The sequence below is a fragment of the Silurus meridionalis genome, chromosome 2, assembly GCF_014805685.1.
Source record: "Silurus meridionalis isolate SWU-2019-XX chromosome 2, ASM1480568v1, whole genome shotgun sequence".
NCBI classification, from domain to species: Eukaryota; Metazoa; Chordata; class Actinopteri; order Siluriformes; family Siluridae; genus Silurus; species Silurus meridionalis.
In genome coordinates, this window is record NC_060885.1 from 27,246,300 (window position 1) to 27,266,131 (window position 19,832).

Genomic DNA, 19,832 nt, shown 5'->3' on the forward strand with positions numbered 1-19,832 from the left:
ATGTTCTGTATTTTTGTACCACGTTTTACCTTGAAAACATTTAGAGGTCATACAGGAGGAAAGTACACAGCACAGCCACACTCATGCTTCGAGTCAATTTATTACCCCAATGTGTGTGTGTGTGTGTGTGTGTGTGTGTGTGTGTATAGGTGTGTGTTTTTCTCCCCAGTTGAGACGATCCATATGATTTGTGCAAGCTACTGTTCCGGCATTCCTGGGCTGCGATAAAAAAAAAAAATCAAAGGCTCCTGACTGGTGTACAGGATCCTGCGCTTTGAACTGCATGAATACATCACATAAAAGTCTCATCTGCCCTGATTTACAGCTTCATCCACTCGAGTGGAGCACGATAAACACCGCGGGCACGGAGATTTTCCTCATCGCCCACTTTATTGTAATGTTTGTTGGCATGCTAGCAAAGAAAAGAGAACACATTATCATCAATCTCTAGCAGGCCGTTACCGACCTTTAGCTACCTTTTTAGTCCTTCACTAACAAGCTGCCACAATGCCGAAAAGCTAGCTAGATGACTTTAACATCTAGTAACTTGCATAGAAATACACGTAATCTCTAAAATAGACATTCTAATACAAATAATTCATAAATAATGAACTAATTATAATAAATTATTTAAAAAAAGGATTCATTTTGTCTCATGCAGCAATAAAACTGTACAATGTGCCCAATACAGGTCTGTTTTTTTTTATTTGCGGTAGGGAATACTTATGAAATGTAATAGAAAAGTACACTAACGGATAACAGGTGTTCACGCCCGTGTTACACATGTCTGTATTGTGTATGTCACGTGAGCCTTTTGGGAAAGGACACGCACAGGGAAGATCGCAAAAGCACGCGCAGAGAAGCGACCAATCAGAAACGAGCGTAGATGCTGAGCTGAAAACAGTACCAAGACAAAAATAATTTCTCTCTGGCTTAAAGGAAGATATCCATTTGCAGACAACCACACACAGCAGTTTGTCGTGCATCGGTGATGATGATGATGATGATGATGATGATGATGAGAATGATGATGTCACTGCGTTCTTGCGACTGGCACTGCGAAAGCGTTCATGTCGACATGGGAACTCTCGCTCACTGAGATATGGAAGTGATTAAAGATCTGGCTTCCTCTTCCCTCTGTTCGACTTCTGGATGCTTCGAAGTTGCCATTCGCTCTTTTTTCCTTCTTCTTTCTTTCCCTCGCTCTCTTTCTCTCTGTGTTTCTCAAGGACGGAAACATAACTCGTAGGAATAATATTTTGTCAACATAGCAACAGTCAGAGGGAAAATAAGGAATGAGCTGTGAAGTGTTGCAGTCAACACAGCAGGCCCGGCAGGTTCACGTAATCAAATCCGTGATTTTTGTTTTCCACTCGTTCGCCTATGAGCGAATGTGTTTACCGCACAATTTTTAGGTCATCATCTGATCATCAGCGCCGCGATTAAAACTATTCAGAGGAATCAACACGGATCCAGCGGTTATTTCAGGATAATTGTTTCCATATGACTCAAAACAGGACCTGAGTTTTTTGGGGTTTTTTTTAGCTCCCAAAGCAACAGGTGGCAACAAGGTGGGCGGAGCCTAAAGCTGTGTTTGGATTAGAGCAGCTTTAGACATAGAGTGGAGGTGAAGTAATGATTCTGGGAGTATCTCTGGGATCGATGCCCCATCTGATCCAAAAAGTGGTGCTTCCATGGCGAGGTTTTAGGAAAGATACTGATTTTCTAACATAGCTAGAACATGCAACAGTCATGTGATCTGCTAATCACCCAAAACCACAGTCACAAATTTTGCAAGTGTGTAAAGATTCCAGTGTGATGAGCGTTCGTACCCCATAACGACATGGCCACTTCTAAACACCTAACCTGTACGAATCACTCACAATTACAAAACATGCCAGAACAGATATGCATTCCAAAAAAAACTAATCCCATCGACTGTTCAGCTAATCATCAACCTTCATTATATGACCTGAAGATAGCATGATTAGCATTAAATATTTGAGTTCAGACATTTCCGAAAAACAAGACTGAGCTAGCATTGCATTTTCTGTTCTAACTAGCAGTGGCTAGCATCTCTGTTTGTCACCAGTGAGTGACCCAGTAACAGGTTACACAGGTTACTAGCATGCTAGCTAACAGTATGTAAATGTAAGATAATTAGTACTTTAAATGCTAAGCATTATTTATTTACTGTAGCTAAGAACCTCACACACTTAAAAGAGCAGTTTTTTGTTGGCTCATTGGAGACAATTACATGATGTTTGCATCAGTAGCTCCATGCTTGGTGTTAGTTTAGAAAGGCATAAGCTAGCAAACCTGCATTACAACATAAATAGCTGGGTAATGTTATTGTAGTGATCACTAGCGTAAATTTGTGGCAGGTATTTATGGAGTATGTATATAATAAAATGCTTTCGAGATGATAACGTGATAGAAAGCAGTGGCAGTGTTTAATTTGCATTCCTCTCATCAGCTCACAACAGAGGAAGCTAGCGACAACGCCGAAACGAGGCCGCCTGGTGCTAGGTTCGCGTTTGCCAAATCCGGCTTATGGTGTAAACGTGTCGGTCTTCGATGTCAATCCAAACACGAGGACGGGTCCAAAAAAACCCTGAAACGGACTTTAAAGCACGTTTCTGCTTTCTGTCCGTCTCTCGGAGTTAGAGTAAAGCTCCTGAGAGAACCGCAATTATCAGATCAGCGTGTCTCATGGAACGTCAACGCTGCTACAGAGAAAAATACTGACAGCTGTAAAGGAAATGATGTCACTGGGCCGCTGTTACACGCCGTGCACATCACATGGTTATATATAAGAATAATACATTCATAAACATATTACTAGCACTCAAATATCAGTTTTTTACTGGAGCATTGTGGGTACATTTCCAACCACAGCGCTCATGTTATTGTTTATAAATTATTCTTACTTTATTGAATTATTTATTTTTTCCTTATTTTGTCTTTGTTCATTTTTTTATTCTTTTTGAGATAAAGGTTTACACATTTACAGAAAAAATCTTCCTTTCAGATAAAAAAAAAATATTTCTCAGGATAACAAAAAAAACCCATTAATTTTTATTAAAGAATTTAGAAAATATTGCTTACAAATTAATTACTTTTTTTTTTATCAAATAAATTACATTTTCATCAAAACCTCCAAAAATATTATGACAAATAAGTTCAATTTTTTTTTTACACATTAGCCTACATTTAGTGGCTGTTTTTTTTTCCAGGGTATATTTAGCCTAGCATGTAACATGACTAGCATCAGCAGCACAAAGTTGCTAGCTGTTTAGTCTTGTCAGCATAGCTGGCTGTTAACTTCTGTCCTTTGGCCACATGTCAAAAATCTTTGATGCATCTGACTAGCATTGTCAGTCCACAAACACACACACTCCAAAAGTGGGGAAAAATTGGTCATCTCATGATGTAAAATTGATTTTTAGCTTTTTAGCATCAAGCGTTTTTTCTGTTCTTTAAATTAAATTAAATCTGTAAATCTGTAATCTGTAAATCTGTAATATGTAAACCCAAATGGGTTACAGTGGACAAAAGCCACTGAAGTGACTGTGGCTATGAATAAAAATGAGATTTATAGCCGTGTGACCCGTTCTGGGGAAAAAAAAAAAAACTTTTCCCCCCTCTGTCAGAGTGATAATAATTTTCCCGCCACACTAATGGAGACAGCAGAAGGTATTAGCAACGGCTTCGCAGAGACACGACTCCACGGTCTGGACGATGCGTTAGCACTCATGGAGAGCTACAGCTTTTTTTTCTGCATTTTATTTTATTTCGGAGAAGACTCCCAGCTCCTGGAGCGGGATGAAAAGTGAAGTTGGGACCAAAAGAAACAAACACACGTGGACTAGCGTGATCTGTGAAATGTGTAAATCGACGTTGTGGTAGAAATTCTAAACACGCTTTAGCTTTGAATAAAAAATCTGGAAAAAAAAGCAGCCACACATGAGGAGAACTCTCCTCAGCATCATGATGTCACATCACTTCACTTCACATCATCTATCTCTGGAGTCTGGTTTAAACAAATGAGGCATTTATTCACTGATTTATTTATTTATTTAAAACACCCCCCCAATTTAATATTCATAGAATTGTTTTGTTTGCAGATTTAATTTAAATTAAAAAATTTTGTTAGGAACATAATTGTTAGTTTTTTAATGGATTATTTAAAAAAGTTTTTTTTAATGAAGAAAAGAATATGAAAAATATTTTTTTAGTATTTATTTTTTAATCCTTGATGAAAAATTATTTAAAAAATATAAAATATATATATTTTTAATACAAAGTTATAAACATTTTTGTAATAATTTAAATTAATATAAAAATGCTATATTTTTTATTTTTCTAAATAATATTCAAAGTGTTTGGTTAAAAGCAATTTACAACATTTAATTTACAAGAAGAAAATTTACGCTTTGAGCTTTTAAAGCGAACATTGTATATGGAGCTAACAGACAACACGTCTAAATACTCACACTGTATGGACATGGAAAAAGGTCCTTTCAATCGGAATGAAATAATACTCTAATCTAGCAAGAAGTGATTTCAGTGATTTGGTGTGACATGACGAGCACATTGCATCAGAATTCATCTCACTGCTAATGCTAATGCTAATGCTAATAATTGCTAGGTATTCTCTACACTCACAGATTACACAGCAGCTTATCTATTATCAGAAACATTCATGAAACATAGCAAACAAACAAACAAAGAATTAGCAAAGATCATTCACACACTTACACACACACTCACACACACGCTAGCGGCTAGGGAATCGATAAGCATCTTATTTCCACCAGTTTAAATTGAATTACAGCGCTTAAAACCGGGAAAAAAAAAAAATCCCCCGGAAAACTGTACCGGTCTGTAAATGAGTTCCAGGACGGCTCGGTCCGGGTCGCGTTAGGACACGCCAGTAGATGTTTGTTTGTCTAACCGAAACTTTGAGCGTAATGTTTGCCCAACGCTGCAACAGTTACCAAGGCAGGCAGATCTGCTGACACTCTTCATCACGCACCCATACACCTCCCCAGGTTTCCCCACAGCTCCATCAGCTTCCCCTGCCCCACAGTGTACATACAATGCCGCGTCAGGTGTTTCTCGCTCATGGCAGGACAATTAGTACAGCGACTTTTAAACGTCCTTTCAGAAATTTTTCCCCTTTGGATTTTTCCTCCAAATCCGCTGTGTTAGTAGAATTCCAGTACTTTTAAATGAACATTTTTAAAATCATGTCCTTTTTTTTAATAAGTGGAAAATGTGTGGCTAGAAAACGACATGTGACGAATTACATATGACTTTACGTTAATACTGTAGTATGTGGGAAAACAAACTAGTGTATGTGTGTGTTTGTTGAATTGTTCTGAAACACACACACACACACACACACACACACACACACACACACACACACACACACACATTAATTACACATACAAACGGTAACACAAGTAACACATTAAATGAACATACAGACTGTAATACACACACACACACACACACACACACACACACACACACACACACACACACACACACTAAATGCACATACAGACTGTAATACACCCACAAATACAAACACACACACACACACACACACACACACACACACACACACATTAAATGCACATGCAGGCAGTAATACACACACTAAAACACACACAGACACATTAAATGCACATACAGACTGTAATGCACACATGCATGTTAAATGCACATTGAGACTGTAATACACACACACGCATGCACGCACGCGCACACGCACACACACACACACACTCATGCACGCATGCACGCACACACACACACACACACACACACACAAAATGCACAAACAGACAGTAAATGCACAAACACTTTAAATGCATATTTAAAAATTTAATACACCCCCACACACACACACAGTGTGAAAGCTGCATGTTTAGTCATTCTAAAGGCCTCAGCTACCTGATGTTCAACAGCAACAATAAAACTTACTGTATGACAAGACCTTTCTCTCTCTCTCTCTCTCTCTCTCTCTCTCTCTCTCTCTCTCTCTGTCTCCCCCCACCATCACTCACTCCTTCCAAGAGCTCCCTGTTCTGTTCTGTTTTGAGCTGAGAGATGGAAGGATGGAAACGATTATGAGCGGAGAAGAGATTGAGCGAAAGAGAGAGAGGGAGAGAGAGAGAGAGCGAGACAGATGGGGATTCCAGCGATCTCTTCGGGATAGATAAATAGATTTTGAAATCATTCACAAATGATGTGCAAAATGTGCTCGCCATCTGCTGCAGAGCTGCGCTGAGAAAAACCTGCACTCGTCTCTTTCTCCTTTATTTCTTTCTGTCCTTTTTTTTTCTTTTCTCCCCCTCCTCATCCCTCTCTCTCTATTTCTTCCTCCTGTTTCAGCTCCCCTCAAAGACAGAAAGTGGCTGAGAAACTGGACAGATGAGCAATAAAACGAGTGAAAAAAGACAGCGTGAGCTCAGAAGTGATATAAATTCTGCAGAGGAGCACGAGTGAGGGAGTGAGGGAGAGAAGAGGAGAGTGATGGTTTCGTGGTACTTTGGAGAACCCATACTGGAGAACCCATAAGACACCTGACCACACACACACACACACACACACACACACACACACACACACACGAATAAAAAAAATTGCATTACTACATACACTAAAACACACACACACACACACACACACACACACACACATACAGATACACACACCCACGAATAAAAACATGCATTAATGCATACAGTACAACACACACATACACATAACAAATGCACAAATACACACAAACACAAATACACAAACAAAAAAAATGCATTAATACATACGATAAAACACACACAAATACACAATCCTACAATAAAAAATATGTATTAATACATACAGTAAAACACACACATACACACAGATACACAAACCCACACTTAAAAGTATACATTAATAGATACAACTCGCACGCACACAGAGAATAGGTGTATTGCATGAAAAGTATGTAAAGTATAAAATAATAAATCTTTTTTTTTTTTCAGTTTCATTACAATGTCTGGGCTTATGAATATTCATTAATATGCAAATATGCATGCTTTAAACCACACCCACATCTCCCACCAGCATTATATTCATCATTAAAACCTAATGTTATTAATAATAATCAATAATTTATAATTACAACAAAATGTTCATAATTACAAGCCTTTCAGGTGGCTGGAACTTGCTGAAGATGTAAAGTTTTAGTTTCATGCAACCTTTTAAAAGCACACGTGAGGAACCCTAAAAGGTTCGAGATGTCAGAGTGTAAGACAGTACGGGAAATGAACGCCGAGTGTGTTTCAAAACATTTTTTCTTTTTCACGCTGACAGAAAAAGTTCTGAAATGTGTTCTACTCATAATAAAAATGAAAATGAGTTCCAGCAGGCAGTGTGTGTGTGTGTGTGTGTGCGTGTGTGTACTCAGGGTGTGGTCCTGTATAATGAAATTGTGAGTGTGTTGCCTTTGCACTCAGTAAGAGAAAAGTGTATGAAGCATGAACTAGTGCTTGTGTGTGTGTGTGTGTGTGTGTGTGTGTGTGTGTGTGTGTGTGTGTGTGTGTGTGTGTGTGTGTGTGAAACTCTGCACATTCCCGCTAGGCCCCACTTTTTAATCTTAGCACAGAAGTCATTCCAAAACAAAAACCTGTGCAGTGTTTCATGTGGTTCTGCAAATAAAAAGCCAGTTAAAAAGCAGAGACTCACAACATCTTTAACCAATAACACACCCTGCTCTAATGTCTTCAGCCTGACTGAAATCTGTCTCACTCTCTCTTTCTCTGACTGAGATCTGTCTCACTTTCTCTTTCAGCCTGACTGAAATCTGTCTCACTCTCTCTCACGCTGACTGAAATCTGTCTCACTCTCTCTTTTTTCTGACTGAGATCTTTCTCATTTTTTTCAGTCTGACTGAGATATCTCACTCTTTCTCTCTAAATGAGACCTGTCTCACTCTCTCTCAGCCTCACTAATACTGGTCTCATTTTCTTTCTCTTTGATTGAAACCTGTCTTACTCTCTCTCTCTCTCTCTCTCTCTCTCTCTCTCTCTCTCTCTCTCTCTCTCTCTCTCTCAAAACCTGTCTCTCTCTCTCTTTGACCTGTCTTACTCTCCCTCTGACTGAAACCTGTCTGAATTTCTCTGAGAGATCTGTCTCTCACTCTTTCTGAGACCTGTCTTACTCTCTCTTTTCTCTCTGACTGAGACCTGTCTCACTCTTTCTCTGAATGAGATCTGTCTTGCACTCTGTCTGTCTGAGATCTTTTTTACTCTTTCTCTCTGTCTGAGACTTGTTTTACACTCTCTCTCGAAAGCCTGTATCACTCTCTCTCTCTCTCTCTCTCTCTCTGAAAGAGACCTGTCTCACGCTCTGACTGAAACCTGTCTGACTCTCTTTCTCTGTCTAAGATCTGTCTCACTCTCTCCCTCTCTGACTGAGACCTGTCTCACCCTCTCTATGTCGAAAAACCTCTCACCTCGTCTTAGACTCTTCTTCTGTCTTTATTCATCTGTCTGAAATGCTAATGTTCAAATCAATTCCCCCCCTCCCTCTGTCTTCCTCTCTGTTTGTCTCTCCCTCTTTGTGACAGTCAGTTATGCCTCCAGAAAAAAAAAGAACAGAAGAATGGAAGATGAGAAAGAGAAACAGAAGTAGCAGGTTCTCATTAGTAACACTTACACAACTAAAAGGACGTGATACACGTGTTCTCCAGACGCTCCAAAGGAAGACGGGAAAGACAGAGAGAAAGAAATATCCTGTTGTCTTTCACTAAAATTAAAACTGGCTCCATATGCTATCGTTTCCTGTTCAGGACACACCCCAATCATCACTTCTCTGCTACACCTCCATAATTGTTCCTTCCAGATAAGAGGTTTCCTAGATAGGAAGTGTTCATGTTATTGGGACAGAGGTCCCCTAATGGCTCTTATTGAGAATGTGGAGCACAGAAATTTAGAACCCTTAATTGTTCGTTAGTAGACTCTTACAGTTTAGAACCAAACAGCAGTAGACTCCCTACCATAATGGTTTTCAAGAAGAACCCTTTATCTGGAACCCATAGCCCTAAATTAAAATATCCAACAAACCCTAATTCTTCTTGATTAGATGTTCAGGGTGATTACCAAACCATTAAAGTTTTATGTTATCAAGATTACACACCACATTAAACCCTTTCTGGAACCTGAAGAACCTCTGAAGAACTTTTTTGTAGGTGTGTGTGTACAAAATGGGCAACTTTACACTCTCATTAAGTTCCTCTCTAGGTTCTCCATATAGAAATTCATTGAAGGAAACTTTTGCCAATAGAACATTAGCAGAACCCTTGAAGAAAGGGTTTAAGAATGTGTATAAACAGGGTGCAATATTTCTCATACAACACCTAGAACCATTAGTCTTTTTGTAACCATAAAAGGGTTCTTCAGCGGTTATTTAAGAGGTTCTGCATAGGTTGTAGGTTTCTCAATGGTTGAAACTGGAAACTCTTTAAAACTGGAAAAACACTTTGAATGATTCTTCATAGAAACTTCATGGGTTTAGTGTTACAACCAAAGAACTTAGAGTTCCACAAGAGCTTCAAAGGATCCTGAAGGGTTCTTCAAATAATTAAGATACCAAACACCTGACAGGTTCTAAGTACTAAGAATAATAATATGGAATAATTTAAAGTTCCACACACTTACCTAGTTTACACACACACACACACACACACACACACACACACACACACACACACACACTGCAGCTATGTCTGCACACTGATACCAGTATGAGTGACATCTTTAAGTCTAAAAAAAACAGATGAGTGTAACTTTAAAAAATTGCAATTAGTAAAGAAAATGAAGAACAGATGGGGAGAGAGAGAGAGAGAGAGAGAGAGAGAGAGAGAGAGAGAGAGAATGGGCAAAAAAGAATGGGTATTGTTTCATGTTCGATCCCTTCTGTCTTCTGTCTATTCTGTCTTTCGCTATCTTTATCTGTCTATCCTTCTCCCGGTCTGTCTCTCTCTGTCTTTCTCTCTTTTAACTACAGAAGGAAGGATAAACATGTAACACTATGAGATTGCTCACTGTGAGCTTTAGTTTCAGAAAGAAATGACTTAATCACTCAATCATGCAGCTGAACATGGAGCTGTCACTGTGTGTGTGCAAACAGAGAAAAGAATCTGATGGAAAGAATAAGGAGGGAACATAATAGGGAAAAGAAAGGAATAAAGAAAAGATACATAATTACATTTGGAGCATAAAAGAGATACAGATTGATGGGTGGAGATAGAAAGGAAGAAGAACGATAAATAAATGAGAAAGGAAAAGTTTTAAAGAATAATAAGAGTGGGAAAAAAAGATATAAAATAAAGGTTATCAAAAGAGAAGTAACAGTTCCAAGGAGGGAGAACTACCAGGAAAAAGGAAAATAGAGAGAGAAAAAGAGTGAGTGAGAGAGAGAGAGAGAGATAATAAGAGACTGATCAGTAGAAAAAATAGAGTGAAGAATGAGGCAGTATATAAATTACAAATAATTTGAGAGGAAAACAAGGAAAGAAAGAGAGAGAGAGAGAGAGAGAGAGAGAGAGAGAGAGAGAGAGAGAGAGAGATATGTGTGGTTTACAGATGGAGAGATGGTAGAGTTTTTCTGTCACCACGTTTTTTTTCTCATCAGTATGTTTATCTTTTGAGTTTGAGGTTTTCATTCCTCTGAGCGAGATCTGTCCAGTCTGGAAAAAAAACGGTTGCAGCCAGACGCTTAGCCAATTAGCATAATCGGCTTGTCTCAATTGAGCGAATCATTACATTCATTTTTACTAATTTAACACAAAACCGCCGTGCAGTAACTCTGCCATCTGAGGTCTGAGACGCGTTCTGCAGGGTTCTAGATCATTACACTGATGAAAAGTGGAACACGCTAACACAACTCCTGGCTGCTAGCATGCTCACAGCAGTAAAGTCTAGCTCTATTTTCCACATTGGGCTAGCTAGCGTATTTCACTTTGGTCACGCTAACAAGATTTAGTGAACAAGAATCTAATTTAATTTATACATTTTTTATATTCCTTTCAGTCTGGAAACAATATGGCTGCAATTTTTTTGTATGAACTGTTTTTTCTTGAGTTCTGCATAGTTCTGCATGTTAGAGAACAAAACCAGAGAACGGGTGTGAATAAAGACAAGGGGCATGGTCAAGGTGGAACAGGAAGTATAGGGAAAAACAGGAAGTAAAGAGTGGACTTAAATTTGCTGGGCATGGTTAATTACAGAACATCTTCTGTGCATGGTTAATGGTTGCAGCTTAGCACAACTGATTAATGGTGGCTTTTTAAACTGAAAACGAACATCTGGGGCAAGAACCCAAGAAGTGAAGGATGTGAAACAGAAGTGAAAAACTGGGGTGTGGTCAGGGTGGAACAGGAAATGAGGATGAAAAAAGTGGTCAATTGATTTGGCAATGATTGTTGTGGCAACTAAAAAAAAAGAAAATAAAAAGTTAAATAATAGTTAATGAAGCTCAACTTTAGCTTTTAATCTAGAGAGTGTAAGCAAACACAGGAACCTGAGAAAGAAATGAAAATGCAAACCAGCAGAAAAGCATGAGGACAAAACCCAGGAAGTAAACAGGATTTCTTGATGACATCACAGATGGCAGGTGTGGATTGGAGTTTGTTCGTATGGTTTTAATTACAGGGAGTGATTACTTTAACATGACCTTCAATTCTCAGAGCTGTTATGGAATGTAAGTGTACATGAGATGTTTTAGGTTCATGTTATACTCTACTGACAGACACACCCTCTACCCACACACACACACACACACACACACACACACACACACACACACACACACACACCTATGTAATGTGTATCAGATGGTGTAAAAAGGTGAAAGATCCTCCATGTTTTAATCCTCACAAGCTGTGTTTCACCCGAACACCAACTAATTAATTAATTCAAAAATAAAGAATAAAAAAATAAAAATAATAATGATGATAATAATCTGTGACCTACATAATAGATTTGGATAATTTCATTGTTAATATGTTATATCAAATTTAATTTGATTATTTTTTCCCCTTACACTAATGCATTAAATAAATAATGCTTTTAAGTCAAAATCTGAAAAGCGATCAGAAAGTCCGTTATGTCATCATTCACACCATTCAAAAACTTGCATTTGTGCAAAAAACAAAAAGAGAAAAAGCTCGTTTAACAGAAATTATAGATTAAAAGTATTATTTCAAGGATTAATTTATAAATATGTATTTTTTCATAATAATAATCAGTAATCTTCAGGATGTGTTATAAGGTGATCATGGTGTTAGTATGGACGCTAGTTTTGCAAAAATAATTTAGCCTAAAAGTTTGAATGAACACATAGAATTAGTGAGCTTAATTAGTATGTGTGTGAGTTAGTGAGTATGCCTGAAGGTTAATGTATGTGTGAGCTAGCAAAAGTGTGTTTCTGTGAATGTGTCTATGTATGTGTGTGAATGACCAATTGTGAGTATAAATGTGTGCATGCATGCATGTATGTGTCTGTGTGTTTAAGTGAATTTAAGTAAACATGTAAAAAAAAAAAAATTTACTGTGAGCACCATTTTTATCCAGCACTGCCTTAATCCTCCTGGGCCTGGAATTCACCAGACCTGCACAGGTTGTTGCTGGGATCCTCTTCCACTCCTCAATAATGACAACGCGGAACTGCTAGATTTTAGACACATGACGCTTCTCCACCTTCCTCAACAGGGTTCAGATCTGGAGACATACATGGCCACTCTATCACCTTTACCTTTAGTAAGTCAGTTGTCATCTTGGCAGTGTTTGGGGTTGTTATACTGTTGGAAATCTGCCGTTTGGCCCAGTTTCTGAAGGGAGGGCATCATGTTCAGCTTCAAAATGTCACAGTACATGTTGGAATCCATGATTCCGTCAATTAACAGCAGCTCTCCAGTACCAGCAGCACTCATGCAGCCCCAGACCATTATGCTACCACCACCATGCTTGACTGTAGGCAAGACACAATTTTCTTGGTACTCCTCACCAGGGCATCACCACACATACTGGACACCATCTGAGCCAAACAAGTTTATCTTAATCTCATTAGACCACAGGACATGGTTCCAGTAATTTATGCTCTTGGACAGGTTGTTCTTCAGCAAACTGTTTGTAGGCTTTCTTGTGAGCCAGCTTCAGAGGAGGCTTCTTTCTGGGACGACACCATGCCAACCCGACTTGTTGCGGTGTGCGGCATATGGTCTGAACACTGACAAGTGGACCTTCTGCAACCTCTAAAGCAATGCTGGCAGCACTTATCCGTCTGTTTTTGAAGCAGCTTCTGCACCTGATGCACAGCACGAGGACTCAACTTCTTTGTTCTACCTTTGTGACGACTGTTCCGAGTGGAACCTGTCTTGGAAACCTCTGTATGACCCTGTACTGTACTGTAACTCAGTTTCAGGGTGTTACTGGTTTTCTTATAGCCTGGGTATCTTTGTGGAGAGCAACAATTCTAAAATACTCAGAGTTCTTTGCCATGAGATGCCATGTTGAACATCCATTGGTCAGTATAAGAACATTGTACTCAAAGCACCACATTTCAACTGCTTTAATACAAAATTTGTATGGTCCTGTCAAGCAGACAAAAACATCAACATGATAAAAAGGACATGTGGCTCTGCCTGGTTAAGTGACATACAGCTGTTATTACTTAGGGTGTGCTCACTCTTGTTGCCAGCTATTTTGACAATATTGTTGTATGTTAAGTTATTTTCAGAGGGCAGTAAATCTGTACTGCTATATGAACTGCACATTGACTACTCTAAAATATATCCAAGTTTAATTTCTATAGTATTGTCCATTAAGAAAATATACTAAAATGATTGCTGAAGTGTGAGGAGTGTACTTACTTTTGTGAGATACTGTACATGTGTGTGTAAATGAACAATTGTGTGTGTGCATATCTGTGTCTGTAAATGTGTATGCCTGGATGTATGTGTGTGATTAAGCAATTGTATGTGTGTTTTTGTGTGTATATGTGTAAATGAGTGATTGTGTGTGTGTGTGTGTGTGTGTGAGCTGGTTCTCTTTTTTATTTTAATGCTGATTGGTTGTGAAAATGACTCTGCAGAACCAGTGTTCAGTAAAACAGTTCCATGGGGTGGGGGGTGGTTGTCCATAACACAAATCCCTCTTCATCCCTTCCTTCCCTTTCTCCTCCTCTCTCCTCCCTTCTTCATCCCCCAATCTCTGCTCTCTTTAATATGTAAATCCAATCCCTCTGCTGCAGCGTATCCACAATGCATGTTTTAAAAAAATATATAAATTGAGAGATTTTTTTAGATGATCAAAGGCATGGACTGAGTGTGTCTGACTCTCAGGTACGCAGACAAGACGTTTTTTTCAATGTTTTGCTTGTTTGGCCAGAATTCAGTCGTTCTTCTTTTACTTCTTCAAGAACCCCTTTTACCCCCACTTAATGTTCTCTCTCTCTCTGTCTCTCTCTCTCTCTCTCTCTCTCTCTCTCTCTCTCTCGCTTTTCACTGAAATGGCTACTGGCACAATGCAAGAAAAATGTTTCCATCTTTTCTTTTATATTTAGATGAAAGGTGCCTCATGGATTAAAAAAAAGAGAACAAAAAACCCCTACAAAAATGTACTGCTTTTATGATGTTGCCATGGTAACGGTATGACCAACACACAAAAATAACATATTTGCTACTATTAGGCAGAACTGATTGGAATTAAGATGACCCCACTCCCACTCCCCGCCACCCCACACAAAAACACACCACACACACACACACACACACACACACACACACACACACACACACACACACAGTATACCCACACACATGTGGCACATCAGCAGCCCCGGCAGAGAAATCTGATTTTTCTTTTTCTTTTTTTTTGTTGCCATGAAGAGAACCTGAGACAAGCTGTTTCTCATAAGAAAAAAGTAAAAAAGGCTTCACACTGGGAAAAAAGAAAACATACAGGAATCCTTATCAGTAGGGCAGTGCTGCTCCGTGTGGCGACCATCACCCATGACCAGGAAACACACTTCAATCAAAGATTGAAATGAGTATAAAAAACAACTGAGGGAGTTTCACATGTCCACATGTGTGTGTGAGACCACGTGATGCAGCAGCACAGATCCAGATTCTTCTCATGTACGCCAACACTCATTAAAAAAGAACTGAGTGGCACGAAGGAGATGGAGCCAAGCCACACTAACACGCTGACAGGGAAGCAGATCTCCAGAATGCTCTCAGGAGGAAAAGTCATAAACGATGCGAAGTTCAACGTGAGGTATCTGTGCACTTTACAATACAAGGAATACATCCACCAAGTCTGGGTTCTGATTGGTCCGAGGTTGTTGATTAACCTTAAAGGCAGCATACAGGTCTATAGGGGCGTGTGCTTGTTCTACATAATACCTCATAGTTTCTATAGCAACACATTTATTTAACATTTATGTAAGGAGTCTCCAGTGTTAGGAGTTTTAAATGTACTGGTTTAGGGGAACTTGTGCTCTGGTTATAGGCACTATTGCATCTGGAACATAACTACAATTTAATCAAAATAAAATTAACTGCCTTGAGGTGTCATTCAGAAAAGTTTGTGGACACCAGGCCATAAGATCAGTGTGTGCTTTTTGAACATTCCATTCCTCATAGCCTCCGTTCTCTTGGAAAGATGTTCCTAGATGTTGGAGTGTGCTTGTGGAGATTTGTGGAGATCTATTAAGCCACAAGGGTGTAAGTAAAGTCAGTTAGTGATGTAGGTGAGGTGAGGAGCCCTGGGATGCAGTCAGCATTCACATTTATCCCAAAGGTGTTTAATAGGGTTGGAGTGCTATAGCAGGGGATCTTCCACTCCAACCTATGTAAAAGCAGATCTTCATTGAGCTAGCTTTGTGCACAGGGGCATGGTCATGCTGGAACAAGTTTGGGTCTCCTTGGGCTACATTTACACTAATCCAAATATGTTTGAAAATGACATTTTTGTCTAAATACAATCTGCGTTGACGTTTTAGTTTTTTTCAATCGTTTCCCAAAAAGTTGCTTCTTCACACTGAAATGGCTAAAAGTGTTTACGTGCACGAGCGAAACGTAAAATGCTTTGACTCATTTCCGCCTAGCGTTTGTTTACTTTTCGGCTCTCTAAAAAGTTGTGGCAAAAAAAAGCTACATTTTTGTTGTAGAAAAATTTGTTTTCAAATAAAAACGTATTATTATTGTGCAACACATGCTAATAGTTAAAGAGTGAAGTGAAAATTTAATATTAGCACATCCAGAAATGTCCTATACATTTGTGTGCTTCCAACTGTTTTTAGTAGAACCACATATGGCTGAGAAGAACAGGTGTCCCAATACTTTGGTAGTTTAGTTTTAGTTGCTGTGTCGTAATCAGGAACTAACTAAAGTGAAGATGTAAGAGTAACTGTAAATTAATCAGAATGATTTAAATATAATGAATCTGTTGTGGTGTAAAAATAGTAACATACGTTGTGGCATGCTGTATCAGGAAAATAACCATCTTAAACATTTCTTCATGATGTTGATTATTTTAAAAGCACAACAGTGATGATTTTTTCTGAAATTGATACCCTTACTGCAATGTTCAACATTATGGTTAATGTGACTTGGATTTTTTCACAACTGTGTTTCCCCCTGAAAGTAGGTTAAACATTGAGTCCACTCTTCACCCCTTTCTTTAGAAAAAATATAAAACACCAGTCATAATGTAGATAATTCAGTATGTAATTGGACCCTTTTCTCCTTCAGCTGTAATCAAAACTTCCTCTTCACGATCAGGTTCCTCTGGTATCTGACAGCCGGATCAGCGGCTCTCGGCTAATCATAAAGCTTTGCTGGAGGCGTTCCAGAAACACGTGAGTAATTCTTTCCTAAAATCAGCAAATTACGTGTCTCGATTTTTTTCCCGTCTGAATGGGAGCACTGCTAATATTACACCTCTGTGTGAGTGAAAGAGAGAGAGAGAGAGAGAGAGAGAGAGAGTGATCTATATGCAAGAATACATCCAAAATATCATTCACTGTGGACTGAAAAAAAAAATTAACCAGGGGAGAAGAAACAAGAGCAAGAGAGCACAAGGAGTAAAAAAAGAAGGAGAAAGAATGGGGGAAAAATGGGAGGGGGGTGGAGGGGCTTGGCACTTTAGCTGCACGCTGTCATGTAGGCCGGCTGACATCATCATTGTAAAATTAGGAGGCCGGTTTCGTCTTTCCTGCAGATGTGGAAGCTTGAAATCGCATTCCATGAGCCCGTGCCATTTTTCATCAACATCCCTCCCTTGCAGCCCCCCTCCTTCACTCGTTCCGCTCCGAGAGCGTGGCGTGTGAGAAAGAAAGTGTTCATGAGCAGAGTAGGAGAATGTGATTGCATAACAGTGTGTGAATACACGTGATGGTGTTCCTCAGGGTTCCGTTCTCGGTCCATGAACATTGTAAGGTTTCTGGTTTGTGCCTTTAGATTACAGAAGGAAAGATTGAGAGACAAGCGTGCGTGAATAGAAGAAGAATGACGAAGATGTGAATGGCACGTATATTTAAACACGTCATATTAGTGTGAAGGTGTTCCTCAGGGCTTGGTTCCCGGTCCGAGTGCGTTTTATGGATTCAGCGCTTTGAAATGCGTGACAGTTATAGTGAGCGAGTTAGTGTTTATGGATGAAGTATGGGAATCTGATGAGAAAAAGGGCTGTGGCTATGACATGATAGTACGACTGCAGGAATCTGTAAAACGTATTTATTTTCTGATTGGGCATTCCTCAGGGTTCCGCTCTCAGCCCATTTGTGATTTACAGTTTTGTCCCTTTGGACTAGTTCTGAGTGTGTAAGTGGGAGGAAGAGAAGTGTGTGTGTGCGTGTGTGTGTGTGTGTGTGTGTGTGTGTGTGTGTGTGTGTGTGTGAGTTTTAAAAATGTGTAGACGTACAAGTGATAAGTGATACAAAGTGACAGTTAAACTGAACATATGATATGTGGAAGCACAAAAGAAAGATGGATAAAAGGGAGTTACGCAATGGCGTGAATATGCAAAAGATATGGGGTTTTAGCGTGTTGGCGTTCCTCAGGGCTTCATTCTCGGCCCACTTTGTATTTTACTGTTCAGGCCCTTTGGCCTGATCTGGTGTCCAGAGCATGGCTTGTAATCCCTTAGCTCAGAGTCTGACTCCGCTCCCTGAGCCTCCACCTGGAGCTGATTGGATCCTGCTGCTGCACAAAGGGCTGATTTACGAGCATAAGAGCGCCAGTGTTTAGACGCACAGCTGTGTAGCGGCAAGAAAAGGGAAGTTGTTCATCACACACAGTGTGTTTTATCATATAATGCAAGTCACACCCCTGATCGGGGTGGTGTTCTTATTGACGGGGAGAGTTTGGAGATGATGGACAGGTGTCAGGATGAGAACATCAGCGTTACATTTTTAATACTCGTTGTGGACTATCAATGCACTATTCTTGCACAATTTCCATACGGAACCAGCCTAATGGGTGCTAAAAAGTAATCAACTTTGACCTGGGCACCTAAGCATTATGTCCATCTCTGAGCTTTCTGACACTAAGCTTTACAGCACATGTGTTTGGAGCTGAATGGTTAAAAGGGACGCGAGGCCACCGGAACGAATTGGTCCAGTCAGGCCGTTTAAGATCCATTTCCTCTCGCCATGTCTTACAAGCCTGGCAGGCTGCAGCACTAGTCATCGTACACATCCTTCATCATGATTTACATGCAGCGCTTATGTTAATGCACTTAGGACATTCTAGAGGACGAGGTTCAGGCGTGCTCATGCGTGACACCTCGAGCCGACAGTGTACAACGCACAGGTAAACAGAAGGGGAAAAAGGCAGCGTTGTGATTAAATCCCTAAAAAAAACTTACATGGACATCGATGCAGAAAACACATGGACACACAGCACACCGTTTTTACTTCTCTTCCCTATTTCGCAATAAAATCAATTAGACCTCGCTAATAAATCTTGAGACTGACACAATGGTTTTTTATTTTATTCCTGTGGTCACAGGTCCCTCAACATCAAGACTTCCATCTCGGGGCTTAACGGACTTACGATGAGATATGAGAGGAAAAACTTGATTTCCCTCTGATTTGTACCCAGTCTTGCTGCGAGTCCAATGATGTTCCAGACAGTTAATGTGAGACAGTTTCATTTTTTGTTATTATTTTGTCTCCTGTAATTTCGAGAGCTGATGTTACGAAGTCTCTGCACTGAGACGAGGTTTTGTCCCCCAGCGGACCTTCATATTTTCCCTCTTCTCCTCCTCCTCCTTCTGCTCTTTCTCCTCCAGTGTATTCATACACACCAGTGTGAAATAATTGGACAGAACTGAGGAAGACGGAGAACACGTTCGGCTGGATAAGACGTTTTACTAGACGTACATGCTGTATGGAGCCATGGTGGTTGGAAAATGTATGTGTGAGTGATCAGGTCTGAACTAATCTCATTGCCCTCATCCACGTCTGGTTTGCATGATGTAACGTAACGCGGGACAAACGTTAAACTTCAGCAACCCGATGCTAAACTTCAGCGACCCGAGACATAAAAGCTAATGTTATAATAAATCTTTAGCTTTCTTACACCACCTGTGTGACACCTACATTAACTTTTGTTATTTGAAGCATTGCTCTGCTCTGCTTTATCTATAGAAGTAGAGTTGAATTAGCCAAATCTCAGATGGATCCCAGACACACCTGCTGTAGTTCAGCGACTCTAAACAAGAACCTACAGGATCACATCCTCTGTTTCAGCCAATCACGTC